Source organism: Salvelinus alpinus, chromosome 3, assembly GCF_045679555.1.
Source record: "Salvelinus alpinus chromosome 3, SLU_Salpinus.1, whole genome shotgun sequence".
In the NCBI taxonomy this organism is placed as follows: Eukaryota; Metazoa; Chordata; class Actinopteri; order Salmoniformes; family Salmonidae; genus Salvelinus; species Salvelinus alpinus.
Window position 1 is genome coordinate 14,161,611 of NC_092088.1, and position 11,658 is coordinate 14,173,268.

Sequence of the window (11,658 nt, forward strand, 5' to 3'; positions counted from 1 at the left end):
ACTGGCTAGGCCACTCCAGGACCTTGAGATGCTTCTTACGGAGCCACTCCTTAGTTGCCATGGCTGTGTGCTTCGTGTCATTGTCATGCTGGAAGACCCAGCCACGACCCATCTTCAATGCTCTTACTGAGGGAAGGAGGTTGTTGGCCAAGATCTCGCGATACATGGCCCCATCCATCCTCCCCTCAATACGGTGCAGTCGTCCTGTCCCCTTTGCAGAAAAGCATCCCCAAAGAATGATGTTTCCACCTCCATGCTTCACGGTTGGGATGGTGTTCTTGGGGTTGTACTCATACTTCTTCTTCCTCCAAACACGGCGAGTGGAGTTAGACCAAAAAGCTCTATTTTTGTCTCATCAGACCACATGACCTTCTCCCATTCCTCCTCTGGATCATCCAGATGGTCATTGGCAAACTTCAGACAGGCCTGGACATGCACTGGCTTAAGCAGGGGGACCTTGCGTGCGCTGCAGGATTTTAATCCATGACGGCGTAGTGTGTTACTAATGGTTTTCTTTGAGACTGTGGTCCCAGCTCTCTTCAGGTCATTGACCAGGTCCTGCCGTGTAGTTCTGGGCTGATCCCTCATCTTCCTCATGATCATTGATGCCCCACGAGGTGAAATCTTGCATGGAGCCCCAGACCGAGGGTGATTGACCGTCATCTTGAACTTCTTCCATTTTCTAATAATTGCGCCAACAGTTGTTTCCTTCTCACCAAGCTGCTTGCCTATTGTCCTGTAGCCCATCCCAGCCTTGTGCAGGTCTACAATTTTATCCCTGATGTCCTTACACAGCTCTCTGGTCTTGGCCATTGTGGAGAGGTTGGAATCTGTTTGATTGAGTGTGTGGACAGGTGTCTTTTATACAGGTAACGAGTTCAAACAGGTGCAGTTAATACAGGTAATGAGTGGAGAACAGGAGGGCTTCTTAAAGAAAAACTAACAGGTCTGTGAGAGCCGGAATTCTTACTGGTTGGTAGGTGATCAAATACTTATGTCATGCAATAAAATGCAAATTAATTATTTAAAAATCATACAATGTGATTTTCTGGATTTTTGTTTTAGATTCCGTCTCTCACAGTTGAAGTGTACCTATGATAACAATTACAGACCTCTACATGCTTTGTAAGTAGGAAAACCTGCAAAATCGGCAGTGTATCAAATACTTGTTCTCCCCACTGTAGGTACGTGGTTGCAAAGGGCATCAGTGGCTTAACAGCGCGATTTGCCAAGGCAGGATACTCTGAACACAGCCCGATCCAGAAATCTGGCAGTGGCTTCTGATTAAATTCAATTTTCACAGAACCGTTTGTCGCAATTTCGATGAGGCTCTTGTTCAGATATCGGTAAGTGGACTGGAGGCAGGTCATGAAAGGGATAACGAATCCAATTGTTTGTGTCATCCGTTGCGCACCCAACTCACTCAGGTGCTTCACTATGTAACATTTAACATTGTCCGTAAGTTTGAGTTAATTTGCACACAAACAATCATACAATGATAGAAAGACCTGTCCTTGTTAATGCAGACAGAGAAGCGCTCCAACTTCTTAATCATAGCCTCAATTTTATCCCGCACATTGAATATAGTTGCGGAGAGTCCCTGTAATCCTAAAGTCAGATCATTCAAGCGAGAAAAAACATCACCCAGATAGGCCAGTCTTGTGAGATACTCGTCATCATGCAAGCGGTCAGACAAGTGAAAACCGTGGTCAGAAAATAAAACTTTAAGCTCGTCTCTCAATTAAAACATTTAAAAAATCAATACTTTGTCACTTGATAACCAGTGCACGTCTGTATGTTGTAAAAGCGTACATGGTCGCTGCCCAAATCATTGCATAGCAGAGAAAATACATGGGTTCAGGGGCCTTGCTTTAAAACAAATTTAACCATTTTCACTGTAATGTCCAAAACGTCTTTCAAGCTGTCAGGCATTCCCTTGGCAGCAAGAGCCTCTCAGTGGATGCTGCAGTGTACCCAGCTGGCGTCGGGAGCAACTGCTTGCACGCGCGTTACCACTCCACTATGTCTCCCTGTCATGGCTTTTGCGCCATCAGTACAGATACCAACACATCTTGACCACCAAAGTCAATTTGATGTCACAAATCTGTCCAGTACTTTAAAAATATCCTCTCCTTTAGTCCTGTGGTTTGCAGAAGAGGATGTCTTCCTTAATTGACCCCCCATAAGCGTAACGGACATATACCAAGAGCTGTGCAAGGCCTGCCATGTCTGTAGACTCATCCAGCTGTAACGCATAGAATTCACTGGCTTCTATGCGAAGCAGTAATTGTTTCAAAACATCTCCTGCCATGTCACTGATGCGTTGTGAAACAGTGTTGTTTGATGGAGGCATTGTCTGTATAGATTTTTGGGACTTTTCCCCCAGCATCGTCCCAGCCGTATCTGCAGCAGCAGGAAGAATTAAGTCCTCCACAATAGTATGGGGCTTGCCTATCCTAGCCACTCGGTAGCTCACCATATAAGACACTTCTGGCCCATTTCTTTTTAATGGTATTTGTTGCTTTCATACATGTCTTACTACTCGAAAGTTGTCTTTATTCTCGCTCAAAAAACTCCCATGGCCTATTTTTCTAATTGGCATGTTTTGTTTCTAAATGTCTGCGCAAGAGTTCATCGAGTTGTGAGATGGTACTTTTTCACATATAACACACTGTGGCTGAGGAAAGGCACTACTCCCAATTTAAGTGAACCCCAAATCAATGTAGTTCTCATCATATTTGCGCCTCTTCGATGGTCCAATGTCCCAGTCTGCGCTTTCCCAGGTAAGGGGGAAGTAGCTCTTCGGCTGCATCAGATTCACAACTGTCAGTGTCCATGCTAGATGGGCTAACAACAAATGTAGAATTACTGATGCTAGCATTGGATGTGCTCGTGGAAGCAGAACATATATATATAAACATATATATTATTTTAAATGTTTATCACATTTTTATTTGGCATACCCCCGACAGCATTGCACGTACCCCTGGGGGTAATACCTGTTCTAGGGGATGCAGCCACTGGCCATAGTCATACATGAAACAGTATATAAGGCCATACCAACAACACATTAGATAAACTGGAATGACCCTCTCACTCACGGTTGAACATAAAGAGCAGCGCACAAACCACGCTCAAAAGTATTCCAATGAGCCGTCGCCCCTACGTTTGAATAATTACTTAAAGAACAATGAACCCCTTTGTGAACTGTAAAGAAGCATTGAAGAGCTCAAAGGGTTCTTTGAGTCTTTATGGTTCCACATAGAACCATCACCGTTCCCAAAGAACCTAGCAGGAAGCATCAGGAATTTTGTCATTTAGAAAAACTAGAGAGGAACAGGGTCAATATCATTACTGTAACCTGGAACAGGGTCAATATCACTCATCTAACCTGGAACAGAGTCAATATCATTACTGTAACCTGAAACAGGGTCAATATTATTACTGTAACCTGGAACAGAGTCAATATCATTACTGTAACCTGGAACAGGGTCAATATACAATATTTTGACTCGTACTATATACTGTATATATATGTTTTTATACCTACAGGGGGTCCTAAAATTCTAAATCAAATTTCTACATGATCCATGGAATGACCATCTTAAAACAGTTCCATAAGTTATCTTAGTAGAACCCCCCCCCCCCCCCAACGGCTTAGAGTTTTAGAGGTTAACTACATTCAACAAGCTCAGCGAGAGCGACATGAGACATGAGACACACGTTGACGTAGTTGATCGGCCCTGTAAGACAACTGTGCCCCCCGGGCCCTCTCTCCCCTTTTTCCTCTTCACTCACTGTAAACCCCAATGTGCTGGCATTACTCAAACCTTTTGAGGAAATCTGTTTCACTAAATATATCTGAGTACAGTTACATAAAATTATTTTACAGTCATTACTCCAACTGATAGAGACACCGTGAACCTGTAGGGGTCCAGATTTGAATTGTATCAGCTTGAAAATGTTAAGGAGGCTGAAGAAGTTTGGCTTGTCACCCAAAAACCCTGACAAACTTTTACAGATGCACAATCGAGAGCATCCTGTCGGGCTGTATCTCAGCCTGGTATGGCAACTGCAACGCCCTCAAACACAAGGCTCTCCAGAGGGTAGTGAGGTCTGCACAACGCATCACCGCGGGCAAACTACCTGCCATCCAGGACACCTACAACACCTGATGTCACAGGAAGACCAAGAAGATCATCAAGGACAACAACCACCCAAGCCACTGCCTGTTTACACCACTCTCATCCAGAATGTGAGGTCAGTACAGGTGCATCAAAGCTGGGAACGAGAAAAACAGCTTCTATCTCAAGGCCATCAGACTGTTATACAGCCACCACTAACTCAGAGAGGCTCCTGCCTACATTGAGACCCAATCACTGGTCACTTTAATAAATGGATCACTAGTCACTTTAAACAATGCCACTTTAAATAATGCCACTGTAATGCCACTTGTTTACATATCTCACAATGTTTACATATCTTACATTACTCATATACGTATGTATATACTGTATTTTATACCATCTGTTGCACCTTGCCTATGCCGCTCGGTCATCACTCATCCATATATTTAGACTTGCAACTCCTATTGGAATCTAGCCAGAGTTAAAAAAGACACAAGATTAAATTTGTATTCACCTGCAACCTGCATTCATAATGACTACCAGGGTTAGGAACAGTGTGAAGAGATGACCTAAACCATTTAAACTGGAACAACCATTCCAGTAATGGGTGAAATAAATCTAACTAACAGATTGGATTCGTTTAGAAAAATGAATGTTATTTATCTTTGTGTAACATAAGATTAATCAATCAATCACTCAACGTAGGGATGAGGTCAGAGACCTGGTCGTGTGATGCCAGGACAACAACCTCTCTCTCAACGTCAACAAAACAAAGGAGATGATCGTGGACTACAGGAAATGGAGGGCCGAACACGCCCCCATTCACCTTGACGGGGCGGTAGTGGAGCGGATTGAGAGCTTCAAGCTCCTCTGCGTCCACATCACTAAGGACCCCACATACTCACACATACTACACTGACACTCCAACACACACACACACGCACTACATATGCTCACACACACAAAGCACACACTCACATGCATATTGACGCCACACACACACTCTCACTCACACATTCACACTTTTTACCTAAGCTGCTGCTACTCTGTTTATTATCTATCCTGATTGCCTAGTCACTTTTACCCCTACTTGTACTGCATTACCTTAATTACCTCAACTATCTCGTACCCCTGCAAGTTGACTCGGTACTGGTACTCACTCCTTGTATATAGCCTCGTTATTATTTTATTGTGTTACTATTTCCTTTTTTTATTTAGCTAACATTTTTCTTACTTTTTATCTCTGCATTGCTAGGAATGGGCTCGTAAGTCAGCATTTCACAGTCAAGTCTACACCTGTTGTATTCGGCACATGTGATATTTGGCATATGTGACCAATAACATTTTAGATGAAAGGTCCTGAACAGTAGTGGCTAACTACCAAGAAGTTTGAAAAGACAGGCTGAGTGACTGGGGAGTTTATATTCATGAGCTTTGACTGACAGGTTTTATCTAGCAATGTAGATACTGTGAGCAGCATTGCAGTAAAATTAACTCACGCAAATTCATTGAAACACAAAACCTTGAAATTGTAACAATAAAAAAACAAAAAACGTATTTTTTTTTTACATACATCTCCCTTTCTTGCGCTGCGGTTTACAGCAACAATGTGTTGACTTGACATTGCCGTTTGAGTTTTGAACGACCCTTCCCCCCATTTTGTTCCATGCTGAATGAAGACCTAGCTGGCCAGTAACTAGCTAACACCAGACACAGATGAAGACCTAGCTGGCCAGTAACTAGCTAACACCAGACACAGATGAAGACCTAGCTAGACAGTAACTAGCTAACACCAGACACAGATGAAGACCTAGCTGGCCAGTAACTAGCTAACACCAGACACAGATGAAGACCTAGCTAGACAGTAACTAGCTAACACCAGACACAGATGAAGACCTAGCTGGCCAGTAAATAGCTAACACCAGACACAGATGAAGACCTAGCTAGACAGTAACTAGCTAACACCAGACACAGATGAAGACCTAGCTGGCCAGTAACTAGCTAACACCGGACACAGATGAAAAGGGAAACATATATTTGTCTTTGCAATAGATTAAAAGGGTAAACTTTTAATTATATTTTCTGACACCCTACAGTGAAATTTTGGCATCAGTATAGTAGCTATCTAGCTATATAAACCACGCCCCTCTGCAAACACGCCTTCTCTGATGTTGGTTACAAGACGGTACTTGTTTAAATTAGATAAGAGAATATCATGTTACCATTGGCTGTATTAAACTGAGAGTTAAGGTGATGTTCAGTGTTGAGTCAGTACCACATTAGATTTAAAAACACCTTGGGGTTTACAGTGTGTGTCTAGTCTGTGTCTGTGTGTCTGACAGTGTTGATGATGTATGGCCTGTGTACACACCAATGTATAGAGAACCACACCGCTGTCTGTGGCACGCTCACATTGCTCCCCAAAAAACCCATCCTGGAACCATTCAGAAAGCGGAGCACCTTGGAATTGAATCGCCTGGCCTAATAGGCTGGTGACAGTATAGAAGTGATGACAAATCATACCGCCAACTCTCTGGATGGAAAAGATCATATCGTGCCTAATATGCAGAGCAACGTAATCATTTTTCCTCATCTAAATCTTTTAGGGTTTCTTTGTGAAAGAGAAAATGGCATCTTTGTTTTCTACCACTCTACACACGATTCATGAGATAAATGTCTGTCTGCCTTCTGCTGGCATAACAAAATCTGCTTCCATTTCTACGGAATAGAGGTCCCTTTTTGTTTTCAAATCAGATATATTCTGACTAGTTAAGGTTTTCCCGCTATCTCAGTTTGATGTTGTCTAAAGAAATACACCTAAAACTTTTCAGATTTCAGATCAACTTTATTTTCCCACCAGGTGGAAATTAATTTGGTCATTTGTTTAAAAAGAGGATACATAAAAACACAGAATAATATGCAATAAAATGTATTTGAAAATGCAATAGTCTACAGATTGACTGTGAAAGTGCAATATGCTGTACACTCAAGGGACCAATAGACCAGGGTTCACCAACTGGCCGGTGGTTTTATTTTACATTTGTTCCCAACTATAATAGAGACATGTGATCGTATATAAATGTAAGCAAGGTTTGAAATGATTGTTTTATTCATTGTATCTGTTTGAGCATCTTACGGTCAATTTGCAGTCCACAAATTAGAGAAAAATTGGCCCGTGGCTGAATCTAGTTGATGATCCCTGCAATAGACTATCCATTGTACAGCCTAATGGCCATTGGAATAACAGAGTCCCCCATAATTATCTGTTCTCATCTTCTTTAGAATAAATTTCTTTCGCCTTGTCCGGCTGCTGCAGTGATTGAGTTTTGAGTGAAGGAGGTGGGTGCTGTTTTAGGAGAATACATTTTGTGTCCAGGTTGGAGGCTGATTCTTGGTCTGTACCATGTATTCTTCCCCTCGTCTTGATCAAGCGCGACTTTGTCTTCCGCTCCCATGTTTCCAGAAACGCAAATCAGACTAAAGGTCAGCACACAGATCTGTAGAACATTTGTTGAATATGGCGATCAACATTAAAATGGTTCAGTTTGTGTGAAAGAACATTTTCTCTGTAGCAGTTTCTTTGTCTTTGAAAGGGCACAGTCATTGCAATAAAACTTCAGTTTTAATTTCTATTTCGATTCCCAGGTATTTACAGAAAGCATTCAGACCCCTTGACTTTTTGCCAAGAGTGTGCAAAGCTGTCATCAAGGAAAAGGGTGGCTACTTTGAAAAATCTAAAATCTAAAATATATTTTGATTTGTTTAACAAATTTTTGGTTACTACATGATTCCATTTCTGTTATTTCATAGTTTTGATGTCTTCACTATTATTCTACAATATAGAAAATAGAAAGAATAAAGAACAACCCTTGAATGAGTAGGTGTGTCCAAACTTTTGACTGGTACTGTAAGTATTCAGACCCTTTACTCAGTACTTTGTTGAAGCACCTTACAGCCTCGAGTCTTCTTGGATATCACGCTAAAAGCTTGGCACAATTGTATTTGGGGAGTTTCTCCCATTCTTCTCTGCAGATCCTCTCAACCTCTGTCAGGTTGGATGGGGAGCTTCAATGCACAGTTTTTTTTCAGGTCTCTCCAGAGATGCTCGATCAGGTTCAAGTCCGGGCTCTGGCTGGGCCACTCAAGGACATTCAGAGACTTGTCCCGAAGCTACTCCTACATTCTCTTGACTGTGTGTTTATGGTCGTTGTTCTGTTGGAAGGTGAACCATTGCCTCAGTCTGAGGTCCTGAGTGCTTTGGAGAAGGTTTTCATCAAGGATCTTTCTGCTCCATTCATCTTTCCCTCGATCCTGACTAGTCTCCCAGTCACTGCCACTGAAAAACATCCGCACAGCATGATGCTGCCACCACCATCACTGTAGGAATGGTGACAGGTTTCCTCCAGACCTGATGCTTATCATTCAGACCAGAGAATTCTCATGGTCTGAGAGGCCTTTCAAGTGCCTTTTGGCATACTCCAAGCGGGCTGTCGTGCCTTTTCTTGAGGAGTTGCTTCCGTCTGGCCACTCTACCATTAAGGCCTGATTGGTGGAGTGCTGCAGAGACGGTTGTCCTTCTGGAAGGTTCTCCTATCTCCACAGAGGAACAACGGAGCTCTGTCAGAGTGACCATCAGGTTCTTGGTCGCATCCCTGACCAAGACCCTTCTCCCCCAATTCCTCAGTTTGGCCGGGCGGCCACTCCTAGGAAGAGTCTTAGTGGTTCCAAACTTCTTCCATTTAAGAATGATGGAGGCCACTGTGTTCTTGGGGACCTTCAATGCTGAAGAAATGTTTTGGTACCCTTCCCCAGATCTGTGCCTCGAAACAATCCTGTCTCGGAACTCTACGGACAATTCCTTCAACCTCATGGCTTGGTTTTTGCTCTGGCCTGCACTGTCAACTGTGGGACTTTATATAGACAGGTGTGTGCCTTTCCAAATCTTGTCAAATCATTTGAATTTAGCACAGGTGGGCTCCAATCAAGTTGTAGAAACATCTCAAGGATGATCAATGGAAACAGGATGTACCGGAGCTCGATTTCGAGTCTCTTAGCAAAGGGTCTGAATACTTATTTTTATTTAACCTTTATTTAACAAGGCAAGTCAGTTAATTAAGAACAAATTATTGTTTACAATGACGGCCTACCCCGGCAAAACCCGGACAACACTGGCCCAATTGTGCACTACCCTATGGGACTCCCAATCACAGCCAGAAGTGATTCAGCCTGGATTCGAACCAGGGACTGTAGTGTCACCTCTTGCACTGAGATGCAGTGCCTTAGACCACTGCGCTGTAACGTAACAGCATTTTGAAAAAGGGAAGGGGTCTGAATACTTTCCGAATGCACTGTGTATGAGGTCACTCTATCGACTGATTCCCCATAGATTTTTGGGGGATTGTGCAGTTTTATTCCTTCTAAAAATCACTTTCCATCTCTTTTGTGTTCTTACCGTTCATTTCAAGAGAGTTATTTGTGCACCACTGGATGAATTTTGCAGTTTCTCTGTCAAAACCTTCAAGAGATGCTTGGTCTGAATGGAGGAAACCCACAACAACAGTGTCATCTACATATTGAAGAAATGTGTGGGCTGGGTCAGAGGCTTGACAATCGTTAGTATACAGCGTGTACAGGATTGGTGAAAGCACGCAACCTTGAGGGGCTCCCGTATTCATCATTCTAGATGTGAAGATGGTGGAGTTAATCTTCACTTGATGGGTACCATTCACAAGGAAACTGTTGATCCACGTAATCAGTAGAGTGTTGACACCCAAATTCACCAACTTGACAACAAGTAGGTGGGGTTGGATGTTATTTCATTCGCTGGTTGGTTCCAGTTCTCCTCAATCAGGCTCTGACAGAGTTTGCAGTGAGTCTGTTGTTTCTGTGTTTCTTTGCGATCAGACCAGTCAGAGAACAACCTTTATGACTGATGTCTAGTGTGAAATATGTGTATTGCTCAAATTATTTTATTTCACTTCTGTCCATTTCGGTCAGTTAACTCAATTCGATCAGAATCTTGGAATCTTTACCTCGGAACACAGAAGGCATTTCAGCTCCTGTGATGGTTGGGATGATTGTGGGCACTGAGCCCGGAATCTTGGCATTGCCAAGGTAATTAACGCTCCTTCTGGCAAAATCAATTACGTCGTCTGATCTAGAGAGTGACTCAGCAATGACATGAGTGACACGCAATTAGTTAAAAAGAGTCGAGTCAAACCCATCAAACAGTTCTCAGATGCAGGTTACAACAGATTTCATATGAAAGGAATAGAGATACCAAATATCAGTCAACATATTGTAAAAGACTACTAGAATTGAACTACAACCATAGATTGTTAATCAAATATCTTAGAGTAATACAGTTCAAATCAATAGATATCTTCATATTTTATTGGATAAAAGATCACGGATCACGCTCCACAGTATCTCCACCCTCACCTCTTTATAACTCCTCCTATCTCTACCTTATCCAACCACTCCTCTCCCCGCCCTCTCCTAACCACTCTGTCCCCCCATCCCCTTTCTAGTTTCTCATATTCCAATAATATCTCTACCTTATCCAACCACTCCTCTCCCCGCCCTCTCCTAACCACTCTGTCCCCCCATCCCCTTTCTAGTTTCTCATATTCCAATAATATCTCTTTCTTATCCAACCGCCACCCCTCTCTCCCCCTCTCCTTCCCTCTCTTCCTCCTCTTCCCCCCTTCATCACCTGTCAACCCTCTCATTCTCAAGGTGACTCTGAGCATCTGTGGTAGTTTACGACACATGAGCACATTTTTTCAGACCACCATTCTCCTCATGTGTGTGGGTGTCCTTATGTCCATGTGTTCGTATGTCCGTGTGTCCGTATTTCCGTGTGTGTGCGTGCGTGTGTGTTTGTGTGTGCGTGTACGTGTACGGTCTGAGATTTATCCTTTTTCAAGGTCATATGGTTTTGTGAGACACTGTTTATGTGTGTGTGTCCATAAGAATGTGAATAATTACTACGTCTTCCCCTCCTCCCTCTCCCCGCCTTCCTCTCCCTTCCTCTCCCCTCCTTCCTCTCCCCTCCTCCCTTCCTCTACCTTCTTCCCTCTCCAATCCTCCCTCTCTCTTCCTCACTCTCCCTTCCTCCCTCTCCCCTCCTTCCCCTCATTCCTCTCCCCTCCTCCATCTCCCTTCCTCCCCCACCTTGCTCCCGACTCCCCCGTCTCCCCTCTGTCCTATGTCCTGAATATTAAAACCTCATCTGGACACAGACACGCTATTTACTGGTAAATTTGTCTCATCACCCTCTCTCTCTCCTCATCTTCTCTCTCTCCTCCTATTCTCTCTCTCTCTCCTCATCTTCTCTCTCTCCTCCTATTCTCTCTCTTTCTCTCCTCATCTTCTCTCTTTCCTCCTATTCTCTCTCTCTCTCTCCTCATCTTCTCTCTCTCCTATTCTCTCTCTCTCCTCATCTTCTCTCTCTCCTCCTATTCTCTCTATCTCTCTCTCATCTTCTCTCTCTCCTCCTATTCTCTCTCTATCTCTCTCTCATCTTCTC